Source organism: Pelophylax lessonae (genome assembly GCF_965119305.1).
Source record: "Pelophylax lessonae genome assembly, chromosome: 4".
NCBI lineage: Eukaryota > Metazoa > Chordata > Amphibia > Anura > Ranidae > Pelophylax > Pelophylax lessonae.
The window spans coordinates 216,471,235-216,484,536 of NC_138771.1; the positions used below are offsets into that span (position 1 = coordinate 216,471,235).

General features: G+C 39.5%; 1 protein-coding gene across 2 annotated transcripts in view; it reads left to right on the forward strand.

Moving 5' to 3' along the window:
• Window positions 1-5,992: 5,992 nt before the first annotated feature.
• The window catches only part of GRM8 (glutamate metabotropic receptor 8), a gene marked incomplete at its 3' end in the record, with an annotated part of 1,426,014 nt that continues 1,418,704 nt past the window's right edge, over window positions 5,993-13,302 (forward strand). For both annotated transcript variants that reach the window (XM_082254065.1, XM_082254064.1), the window contains exon 1: window positions 5,993-6,343. The remainder of the gene's footprint in view (window positions 6,344-13,302) is intronic.

The following is a 13,302-nucleotide window of genomic DNA, read 5'->3' on the forward strand; positions in this document are numbered from 1 at the left end:
TGTACAGTATACACAAACCCGATTCCAAAAAGGTTGGGACACTGTACAAATTGTGAGTAAAAAAGGAATGGACTAGTTTACAAATCTCATAAACTTATATTTTATTCACAATATAATATAGATAACACATCAAATGTTGAAAGTAAGACATTTTGAAATGTCATGCCAAATATTGACTCATTTTTGATTTCATGAGAGCTACACATTCCAAAAAGTTGGGACAGGTTGCAATAAGAGGCCGGAAAAGTTAAATGTACATATAAGGTACAGCTGGAGGACCAATTTGCAACTTATCAGGTCAATTAGCAACATGATTGGGTATAAAAAGAGCCTCTCAGAGTGGCAGTGTCTCTCAGAAGTCAAGATGGGCAGAGGATCACCAATTCCCTCAATGCTGCGGCAAAAAATAGTGGAGCAATATCAGAAAGGAGTTTCTTAGAGAAAAATTGCAAAGAGTTTGAAGTTATCATCATCTACAGTGCATAATATCATCCAAAGATTCAGAGAACCTGGAAAAATCTCTGTGCGTAAGGGTCAAGGCCGGAAAACCATACTAGATGCCTGTGATCTTCGGGCCCTTAGACGGCTTTACATACAGGAATGTTACTGTAATGGAAATCACAACATGGGCTCAGGAATACTTCCAGAAAACATTGTTGGTGAACACAATCGACCGTGCCATTCGCCGTTGCCGGCTAAAATTCTATAGGCCAAAAAAGAAGCCATATCTAAACATGATCCAGAAGACCAGGCCTTTTCTATGGGCCAAGGCTCATTTAAAATGATTAATATATATGTTGGCGTTAATCGCCAGCAGTACCTGCACAAATGGTTAACTTAAATGAAGTGACTAAAAATAAATGAAATGTGTACAATGTAAATTCTATGCAGAATTAATAAATCATAAAGTGCAACATATAGGCGTGAACCATATAAAGGAGCCGCAGCTGAATCGTATATAACGTGAAAGTGGTTTAAATACACCTATAGAGGTGTACAGAGCCGGGCTCATCTAAAGTGCACTAAGTGTGGTGTTTCAATATAGTGAACCATTAAAAGGTAATAGTGCATATACATATTAGAATTATTAGAATAAATCACTGATGCCACTTAAAAGATATAAATATAAATATAAAGTGCATTGAAAATGGTGAATATAAAGTGCAACAATGTTAAGTGAAATAAATCACATATAAAGTCCCATGCACAGTGAATTAAATTTAAAGTGCAGCAGCAGTAAGTGAAAAAAATCACAGTCCCATGCACCAACAAACTTCAGTGCAGTCTCCAGAAGATTCTTCCACACACAAACAGATCTTCAATCCCTTCACCACATGGACACCCAATGTGTGAAAAGGCTTACCAGAAATCACAGACCCCTTAATTATAGGGGGTCAGTGTGAGCAGAATGATATTCATCAAAAAGCCAATATTCCAGAGTAGATTAGAGCCCTCCTGGAGGATCCACCTTGCAATCGCCAATATACTATTCAACTTCAGAATCCTTAGCCAGCCCCACGTTCCTCAGCAGTATAAAGTAAAGGAATGGCCAATATAGTGAAGTACGCACAGGCAATATTTATTTAAATAAGGTAGATACACTTACATTTAGCAGGAAAAAAACAGGCATTGGATCAAACAAATATTGGTGATATCGGGTGGCGCTTCCACATCTTAATGCGTCTCGTCCGGTCCCAGAAATAACATGGCAGTGTGATTGCACTCCTAGGTCCCGACCGGTTTCGACAGTACACAAGCCGTCGTTGTCAAGGGTCATAGGTCATTTAAAATGGACTGTGACAAAGTGGAAAACTGTTCTGTGGTCAGACGAATCAAAATTTGAAGTTCTTTTTGGAAAACTGGGACGCCATGTCATCCGGACTAAAGAGGACAAGGACAACCCAAGTTGTTATCAGTGCTCAGTTCAGAAGCCTGCATCTCTGATGGTATGGGCTTGCATGAGTGCATGTGGCATGGGCAGCTTACACATCTGGAAAGGCATCATTAATTCTGAAAGGTATATCCAAGTTCTGGAACAACACATGCTCCCATCCAGATGTTGTCTCTTTCAGGGAAGACCTTGCATTTTCCAACATGACAATGCCAGGCCACATACTGCATCAATTACAACATCATGGCTTTTTTAAAAGAAGGATCCGGGTACTGAAATGGTCAGCCTGCAGTCCAGATCTTTCACCCATAGAAAACATTTGGAGCATCATAAAGAGGAAGATGCAACAATGAAGACCTAAGACAGTTGAGCAACTAGAAGCCTGTATTAGACAAGAATGGGACAACAGACCTATTCCTAAACTTGAGAAAATTGTCTCCTCAGTCCCCAGACATTATAGTGATGTCGCGAACATAAAATTCGCCGTTCGCGAACGGCGAACGCGAACATCGGCGAATGTTCGCGAACCGGCGAACATTGCGAACCGCCATAGACTTTAATAGGCAGGAGAATTTTAAAACCCACAGGGACTCTTTCTGGCCACAATAGTAATGGAAAAGTTGTTTCAAGGGGACAAACACTTGGACTGTGGCATGCCGGAGAGGGATCACAAAAAAGAAAAGTTCTTAAAAATTGTAATTTTTTGATAGAGAGCCAATTATTGGAAAAATTTAAAAAATTAAAAATAAAAAATGTCTTTGGATTTAGCATCTGGGGGTCTAAAAAGTGTACCTGTGAAGTTTCAGCTCTGTAGCATGTCCGGAACCAGAAAAAAATACGAATTAGGGTTAGGGTTAGGGTTAGGGCTAGGGTTAGGTTTAGGGTTAGGGTTATTTTTATGGCTAGACTTAGAGGGTTAGGGTTAAGGTTAGAGGGTTAGGGTTATGGTTAGAGGGTTAGGGTTAGGTTTAGTGTTAGGGGCTAGGGTTAGGGTTACGGTGAGATACTTAGGGTTAGAGTTAGTAGCCCTACCCCTACCCCTCTAACTCTAACCCTAAGCACTAAAAATAACCCTAACCTTAGCCCTAACCCTAACCCTAACCCTAACCCTAACCCTAACCCTAGCCCTAACCCTAATTCTATTTTTTTCTGGTTCTGGACATGCTACAGAGCTGAAACTTCACAGGTACACTTTTTAGACCCCCCAGATGCTAAATCCAAAGACATTTTTTATTTTTATTTTTTTAATTTTTCCAATAATTGGCTCTCTATCAAAAAATGACAATTTTTAAGAACTTTTGCGTGATTTAGTGTCTATGGGGTCTAAAAAGTGTACCTGTGAAGTTTCAGCTCTGTAGCATGTCCGGAACCAGAAAAAAATATGAATTAGGGTTAGGGCTAGGGTTAGGCTTAGGGCTAGGGTTAGGGTTAGGGTTAGGGCTAGGGTTAGGTTTAGGGTTAGGGTTATTTTTATGGCTAGGCTTAGAGGGTTAGGGTTAAGGTTAGAGGGTTAGGGTTATGGTTAGAGGGTTAGGGTTAGGTTTAGTGTTAGGGGCTAGGGTTAGGGTTACGGTGAGATACTTAGGGTTAGAGTTAGTAGCCCTACCCCTACCCCTCTAACTCTAACCCTAAGCACTAAAAATAACCCTAACCTTAGCCCTGACCCTAACCCTAGCCCTAACCCTAACCCTAGCCCTAACCCTAATTCTATTTTTTTCTGGTTCTGGACATGCTACAGAGCTGAAACTTCACAGGTACACTTTTTAGACCCCCCAGACAATAAATCCAAAGAATTTTTTTTTTTTAAAGTTTTTTTTTTTTTTTTTTTAAGTTTTCCAATAATTGGCTCTCTATCAAAAATGACAATTTTTAAGAACTTTTTTTGTGTGATTTAGTGTCTAGGGGGTCTAAAAAGTGTACCTGTGAAGTTTCAGCTCTGTAGCATGTCCAGAACCAGAAAAAAAGACAATTTTTCAGTAGAGCAGGGATGGTGGGAACCCCTTTTACACCTATATGATCTTTTTTTCCTGGTTCTGGACATGCTGCAGAGCTGAAACTTCACAGGTACACTTTTTAGACCCCCCAAACAATAAATCCAAAGAAATGTTTTCTTTGTTAAGTTTTTTTTTTTTTTTTTTCCAATAATTGTCTCTCTATCAAAAATGACAATTTTTAAGAACTTTTTTTTGTGTGATTTAGTGTCTAGTGGGTCTAAAAAGTGTACCTGTGAAGTTTCAGCTCTGTAGCATGTCCAGAACCAGAAAAAAATATATCATTTTTCAGTAGAGCAGGGATGGTGGGAACCCCTTTTACACCTATATGAATTTTTTTTTCTGGTTCTGGACATGCTACATTGGACAGGCTTTTGGGGACAATATATATATATATATATATATATATATATATATATCACAGAACAAAAAAAATTACACAAATACCAGCCCTCAAAAGGGCTTTTGGGGACAATAGATAGATATATATATATATATCCAAAAAAAACTCAAATACCAGCCCTAGGAAGGGCTTTTTGGGGTGCTGTCCTTACAGCAGGAGTGTACCAAGAACACTGGCTAACAAGACCGGGAACTGTCCCTAGCTATAACAACAGCAGCAGCACCAGCACTTTCCCTGCTCTCAGTAACACAGAAATGATCTAAAATGGATGCTGCCCTTGCTTATTTATAGGAGGTGGGAGGGTGTGGGAGGGAGGTATGCTGATTGGCCTGGAATGTGTCTGCTGACTGTGATGTTCAGGGTCAAAGTTTGCCTCAATGATGATGTATAGGAGGCGGACCGAACATCGCATATGTTCGCCCGCAGCGGCGAACGCGAACATGCGAAGTTCGCCGGCGAACAGTTCTGTACATCTATATTTGCAGACTGTTATAAAAAGAAGAGGGGATACCACACAGTGGTAAGCATGACCTTGTCCCAACTTTTTTGAGATGTGTTGATGCCATGAAATTAAAAATCAACTTATTTTTCCCTTAAAACGATACATTTTCTCAGTTGAAACATTTGAAATGTCATCTATGTTGTATTCTGAATAAAATATTGAAATTTGGAACTTCCACATCATTGCATTCTGTTTTTTTCACAATTTGTACAGTGTCCCAACTTTTTATATTATGTAAAATATATGTATAATTATATATAATAAGAAACATATAATTATTTATAATGTAACCCCAAACTCCTGATAATAATTATTAAAGAACATATAATAAATATGTCTTTTTCCCCTGGTTTCTATTCTAACCACTTTAACAGCTAGAAGCTGAAGATTTTCAGCTTTGCACTAGATAAGTGCCTAGGCTGTGCAGAATAAAGATATTTTGAGTGATACATCAGAGCTGGGTAAGTGATAGCACAAAAAAGACGATTTACAACTGAAGGCTGAAGTAAAATGTAGTTGCAACCACTTTCCTGAAGATGGAACTTTCCTACCAAGTAAAATATCGATGTTAAACTCTAATACTTCACAACAAGCCAGTACGAAAGTGAAAATCTATATATTAGCGGAGGGGTTGCATACCCCGGCAATTGTTAATATCACAAAATATTGAACAAATATTCCCTAATATTCTATATCAGGCAATGGGAGGCAGGGGGTTGTGGGCATGATCCATAAATGAATTAGCATGCAGGATTTACCCATACCTTGTAATGACGGTGAGCAGATGTTCACAAAATGAAATCTCTTTAATGATGAGACAGTTGGATAAAGGGCACTCCATCGGATCCCTGTGAATGCATGCCATAAGTTTACATTAGAATGGAGCCATAGCATCCTGGATATGACTTTAGCTCTGATCACAATTGATGGACGTGTCAGGGAATAATTATAAGCTCGTTAAGCTTGAACTGTCACCGTGTTGTTGGGAGTGTTGGGAGTGTAGGGAGTGCAGAGTGCTCCATCAAGAGCCTGCATTTTGATTTCCAGCGATCACAAAACCTATGTTTTTCACTTTCCCCTGGCAAGCTTAGCTGTACTACATGTACTAATTAATAATTGAGCATCGAGCAGCCCTGTGTGCGGTAATTGCCAGCATTGTGAAATTCATAGAGCTTTCCAAACACAGAGAGAGAGAGAGGGAGATGGAGAGTTTGGAGAGAGATGATAATGAGACAGTAAAAGGTAGACATAATGATTGTGTGTAGTAGAGGAGCTCTGTCACATGCCATGATTTTGGTGTGTGTGTATGCATCCCCTGTTGTTACCATTTGAAGCAGAGGGGATGCTTGCCTTGCCTGTGGTCAGGGTGAGCGTCTGCTAAGAGGTGGATTAGGAGAGTTGGAAAGACCAATAGCTGCCAGTGGGAGTATTTGCTATTCACATGGAAGAGACTCGGCGTTATGCTGTGGATTGCTTAGCCGCTTTCAGCACCGCGGACAGCTACAAGTGCGGCACAGCCAGCCAAGCCGGGCGATGCAGCTCCAGGACAAGGGACGGTAAGTGCCCCGGGCTCTCATTACACCAATCAAGTAACCCTTCATAGCCTTGTACTACAGCAACTCATCCCGATCACTTACATGTCTGAGATGCTGCTGTGCTTTCTGCATTCTACTCTGTGCGATTAAGAAGTATTTCATCAGCTGACCTGTGCCCATTGTAATCATAGTACACTTTAGTCTTTGCTACTATTGGGGTGCCTGGATCAGCCCCCCCCCCTAAAAAAAGTGGGATCCCCCTAAAAGGGACTTTTTGCCTAATAAAGGAGGCAGCATGGCACCAGTCCTTATTATAGCAGTGTCTGCATAGCTCAGCCCCCCCCCCACACCAAAAAAAGTGGGATCCCTAAAAGGGACTCCTTGCTCATCCACCCCCCTCCCAAAAAAAAAAGTGGAATCCCCTAAAAGGGACTCTTTTTCTAATAGGGGAGGCAGCATGGCACCAGTCTTTATTATGGCACTGTCTGAATAGCCCAGCCACCCCCCCCCCCAAAAAAAAAAGTGGATCCCCTAAAAGGGAATCTTTTTCTAATAGAGGAGGCAGCATGGTACCAGTCTCTATTATGGCACTGTCTGAATAGCTCAGCCACCCCCCCCCCCAAAAAAAAGTGGGATCCCCTAAAAGGGACTCTTTTTCTAATAGAGGAGGCAGCATGGCATCAGTCTTTATTATGTCACTGTCTGAACAGCACAGCCACCCCCCCCCCCAAAAAAAGTGGGATCCCCTAAAAGGGAATCTTTTTCTAATAGAGGAGGCAGCATGGTACCAGTCTTTATTATGGCACTGTCTGAACAGCACAGCCACCCCCCCCCCAAAAAAAAAAAGTGGGATCCCCTAAAAGGGAATATTTTTCTAATAGAGGAGGCAGCATGGTACCAGTCTTTATTATGGCACTGTCTGGATAGCTCAGCCACCACCCCCTCCCCCCCACAAAAAAAGTGGGATCCCCTAAAAGGAACTCTTTTTTGATAGGGGAGGGAGCATGGCACCAGTTTTTTATAACAATGCTTGGATAGCCTCCCTCCCCCCCAAAAAAGTGGAATCCCTTAAAAGGGACTCCTTATGTAATAGAGGAGGGAGCATGGCACCAGTCTTTATTATGGCACTGCCTGGGGAGCTCAGCCCCCCCCCCCCAAAAAAAAGTGGGATCCCCTAAAAGGTACTCTTTTTCTAATAGAGGAGGGAGCAAGGCACCAATCTTTATTATGGCACTGTTTGTATAGCTTAGCCCCCCCCCCCAAAAAAAAGGGGGGTGCCCTAAAAGGGACTCCTTCTCTAATAGGGGAGGGATCCTGACACTAGTGTTTATTATGGCACTGTCTGGATAGCTCAGGGGCTTCCCCCCCCCCCCAAAAAAAAAAGTAAGATCCTTTAAAAGGGACTCCTTTTTTAATAGGAGAAGAAGCATGACACCAGTCTTTATTATGGCACTGTTAGCATATTAAATCTAGCAAACACATTGTGTTGGGGGAATTCCTACATGGAGCCATCCAACCATGGCACTATTCTGTTTACCATCTTCCGTGCTGGAGTTTTCCTGCACCACATAGCCCCTCCTTTGCAGGCTTGTTAAATATCCCCTAAAGTGGTGCTGATGTTGACACCTCTGAGAAGTACACAAGCAGTGAGGAGTCGTTTAGGCACTTTGCATGTTCATTCTTGCCTCTTTGTGTAGCTCACACATTTTTTTTTTCTCTGAATCCATGTGTACGTTTCTCTCTAAAAAAAAAAAAAAAAAAAGAAAAAATCTAAGACTGCCATTTTAAAACTGCTTTCTTTAATTGGCTTTTTAATAGGTGAAAGCACCTACTAGGAACCAGATAGCATCTCTTAATCAATCAGCCCTTAGAGCAAGTCTCACTGTGTGCAAGCTGAGAACTAGAGACATAAAAGTTTGATTTTCTTTTATATCCAGAGGAAAGAGAATGCCTCCAGCTCTCCCTCTCGCATCCCATGTCCTCTTTTACATATAGTACTCACTCACTATGATAGGCTTTTTATTTTTTTTTTTATTTTGGGGGCAAAGAGGGGTATAGGCTATAGAAAGCCCTTTTAGCAAGAGTGAACAAAAATCCATCTGCTCAGCAGACTAGCAAGAAATTCCCTGGAGGCATGTTCAGCTGTTGGAAATATAATAGAACCACACAAGACGCTGAAAGTCTGACACATACGATTTGGTGCAAATTAAATTCTTTATTTATTTCATTTTTTTTTTTTGTAGATCTTCCACCAAAATCATTGTATGTGTTGATCACACCATTGACACAAATTGTATCACCTACGTACGATCCACTGACGTGTTGCACCATCTATAAGAAGGAATGTGCTTAGAAAGGAGGCAACTCTTTTTTTTAATGTTCACGTTTGCGAGGATAATTCCCTGCCCATAGCCTGATTTGCTGCAGGAAACATTTGTCGGTGTGATTTCTAAAGTTAATAGGTGACACACAATGAAGAGTAATCAAAATCGATTACCAATGTAGAGAGAACACAAGGAAGGGTGCCCCTGACATTCAGCCTTCCAATACCTGTGACCTTTACAACAGGTCTTATTGGAAGAATATTACAGTTTCTCAAGTGAAAGATGGGCAGGGTATTAAAATGTCGGGAATAATGGGGACATAAAATTCTCACAATGATCTTTAGAGAACGAGCTAAACCATTTAATAGGATTGATGATTTAACATGCAGTAGTGGATAGATTTTTGTATGTGCATGCAATTGGAAAGGGAAGATGTGAGCATTCTCTTTTCTGTATGGACAAAAGAGCAGAGCATAGAGAGGCTGTGAAATCCTGCTCATTTTTGATGGGTTAATGCTAACATTTTCTGACAACTTCTCTGCTTTGATATCAGGAGTGTGGAATAAAAAGTGAACAAGACCCTCTTTGTGAAGACTTATAGTCTGTGCTTTCCAACAGGCAGTCTGTCAGGTAAATTAGTCAAAGTCGGAGTGGTAGTCTTTGCAGAGAAATAGATTAAGGATTTGATGATATAGGCTAGTCCAGGACTTTAGAAGTACTCAGACACACTCCTTAAGACTTTCTACATGGCTAGATCAATAGTTATAGAGCATCCCCCCCCCAGAAAACTCCTATTGTATTCAATGGATGAGTGATATTGGCAGTTTACAAGCCCAGTGAACTAATGGCACAGATAATGGAAGTGATCCCTGTTAAGTAAGTGTCCCTTGTAATTAACATTCTAAGCTACCAATAAAGGAATCATTCACTTTGTTGTAACCTATATTTACAAGTGTAGATTCACATTGGCAAATACAAACCCCCAATGATTTATATGAGAGTTCAATCCATAGAAGGGAGGAGGGCAAGAAAGCAAATCAGTGTATGGGATTTTGGAGTGATCAGCATGCTTGCACTGACATTAGGTGCCATTTTATATCAGTAATTGGGTAAACTGTGTTTGTCTTACAACAATACCCAACATCCTATATGACTACATGACTATTCATTGTGGTACTTTAATCATATGCTTACAACCATTTTCATAATATACACTGTTGTACTTTAATAATAGGCTTCTTTCTACAGAATCATTCACATATGCAAAATGCACATTTATTTATGCTATCAACAATGATTTGGATTCCACTGTTTTTTTTTTATAAATTATGGCAGCACCTAGTTGTTTATTATAAGTAACTAATGTAATTTTGGCATTATGCATTATGACATTTATTGCAGAAAATAAATAACAGCTTTGGTGTGCCGTTGGATTATATTTTATAAGAACACTGGCATAAAATATGCATGAATTGAAATGCAGATGGAGGCTAGATAGTAGCATGGTGCCAAGGGAAAAAAATGTGTAGTAACCCATAGCAACTAATCACAAAATAGCTATCCCCAGCTTATAGCAGACAGTTTAATGATGACTTATTTCTAATTGGTTGTTATGGCTTACTGCACAGCAGCACTCTTTCACTCTTTCAGCAGCACAATATTGAATGATACATGTTTACTATCAGCTGTATTTTCTATTATGGCTAAAATGTTACTTTATCCATAGAAATGTTTCAGTTTATAAAGTTCTCTATAAATACCTGTCAGAATAAAATGGTCAAGGGAAAAGACTCTCATTTTAGTCTATATTTTTTTTAACTATATTTTATTCAACCACAAATAAGTGCATTGGTCTGGTGGACCTTTAATAATTTGCTCCTGCGTCTGCGTACCTCTATGAGTATTGCAAAATTATTAAGCTGAATTGAAGTGTTTCTTACAGTTATTACATATTTGGTGCATTTTTACATGAACCCAATTGTAAAAAAGTAAATAGCATTATCATTATGTTTGAATATATTAAAAGCATTTTTTTGTATAGTTAGAAAATATAAATGTACATGAAGGACATTTATTTTGACATTATTTTTGGAGTTTCTGCTACCTGTTTGTACTTTGCTGATCATCCTATCTAAATATATCAGGCAGGGTATGTCTGATTGTGAAAACAATAGCTTTTGTGCAGACTCTAATGATGTGAAGCAACCACAGTGCTCATGGCAGCCTAAGCTTTAGGTCACACCAACGAGTTTGGAAACATCAATATTTATTGCATGGCAAGAAATATGTTCTTTTACTCAAAATCATATTATAATCTGGAAATTCTGACATTTACAGTAGATATGTGAATATAAATGATTGGCCTGCTTTAAGGTGCTCTGTGGTTTGGTTCTCCAGTCCCTGTAAACATGCAAAACGCACTAATATGGAGTTATAAGTGCCAATAATCAATTTCTCTGATAAATACGCTGATTTTGAATAAACATCATACAACATAAATCCTACTGTATATGAATTGTATATAACTGAAAATATAAAGGGCAGCTGCGTGGAGAAAGGAACTTCTTTTTCTGAAATTTGAATCATTCATTGGCTTGGTTAATCATCCATTGGCTTCAAACGTTTCTGAATACCTGACCTAGAACAAGTATACAAATAAAGAGTTCTGATTACACTCAGACTTCATTGGCTGTCTGCTTGTTCCAGATCAATGACCCAGAGAACACTCAGGGTCCATTTACCTCTGTTAACACATGCAAGTAAAGCTCTTTTGGCCATACTTCTCCTGGGGATCACAGGAGTGTACTTAGTTCTGCACTCCTGTGATCCAGATGTAGCTGACAGCGGGCTAAAATCTGCTGTCGGCTGACATCACAGACCTGGTCCAGGCTCTACAGGGATCCTACCAGTAATTTTGGGATCCACCCAGATGCATATTTGGCAGCTGGCTCAGCTTCTTAGGGCAACACTGAGAGCCTAATCTAGCCACTGCCGCTGCCCCCCCCCCTGCCCATTCTGTCACTCCAGTAAACACTTGAGGGGCAGAGCACAGGATGGTGATTGACAGGATTGACAGTCACCACTCTTTGCTCCAACAGTAGCCAAGAACTAAGCAATCAGCAGTTTTTGATCACCCATTTCTCGGTGTAGAGCCTGCGGGGGACAGCTACATCATCAGATCGATGCTGCATCCACCTAGGTGAGTATAAATGTTTATTATTTTGAAATCCCACACTTCTCTTTTAATGCATATTGCAGTAGGCAGCCCATTCATTTTTAATGGAAACCATTTTTCAGGTTTCCATTAAAAGGTATTTTTTAGTCAGCAAATAAATCAACAATAAACATAATGCTATAACAGAATCTTTGCACTGAAGGTTCCTGTTTACAGTAATTTTCCTACCACCTAAGTCACTCTCTAGTCATTTGTGGGAAATGCATTGTGTGCAATGTCTAGATTTCAAGCATTCAAGATGTGTTCTGACTTGGCTGCATTTATTGCTTCTGGCTCAAAATTACTGGAAATGATTATTAACACATCTTTGTGCCTAAAACATTAGGCCTGTCCTTTCTAGGGGCAGTTATACCAATTATGAAAATCCTGGTAAATATTCTTCATACTGCAGCTAAATCTAGTACAGTATATAACCAGGTATTAGTGAAAGTGACAATTGGATGACCGTATAGCAACCAAATATAGAGTTCTAGTCTTTCCACAATCTCTTATAAATCCCATTTCCCAAAGTTCCAATCTGAAAATAGCAGTGTCAACGGTTTTTGTGACCTTCCATTTTTTTCGAAGTTCTTCACCATAGCAGCCAAGCTATGGAAACATTTCACATATTTCTGCAACAACCCTGCTATTTAGTACATTTTTCGACCATTCTTTACTGGTTTTGAAACGTGAAATTATATACTATATACTCCAATTTACAACTGTCTGATTGGGGTCCTTATTGCACAGCATTGAGCATAGCAACAATATAGATATTATACAAATACCAAGGTTAGATATAGAAGAAATTATGGATGGTCAGAGACAAGCAGAATATTTAAGCAATGCATGCTACCACTCTTGTTAAACGACTTGTTCCATTTTGTTAATTTTCTCCAATTTAAGGAAGTTCATATTTTCAGTTTATTTACTTTTTTAAATTAATATAACACAGCAGATATTGTACACAACCTCCACCTGAGATTGCAGACACGCACACTTAGGAGAATTTTGTTGAAAGCCAGAGGGCTCCAAAGATGTGCATTGAAGCATGTGTGGGACTTGCAAACTCCATGCAGTAGGAGTTTGTTTTTAAAAGTGAGCCCAACAGCTTAGCCTGCACTCTGCCCTACATTTAATATTATTTTATCTGCATTGACAACACACTGCATGTTACAGGACAGTATAATTTATTCTTTCAAATGCAGCAGATCCTTGATTAGATAAAACCATATATCTATACAATTGTAGATAGTGTGGGTGAATGTTACAGTATTGGGTTAAATACATAACCGTGAGTTTATACACCAAAGGCTTCTTCTTTTGGGCAGCCTTCTGCAACAACACTTAATCAGAAGTTGCCGTAACTACCTATTTTTCACTGCTGATTGCTCACCTTTGAGAGTATAGATGTAGAAAGTGATTACTGTAGTATCTTATTT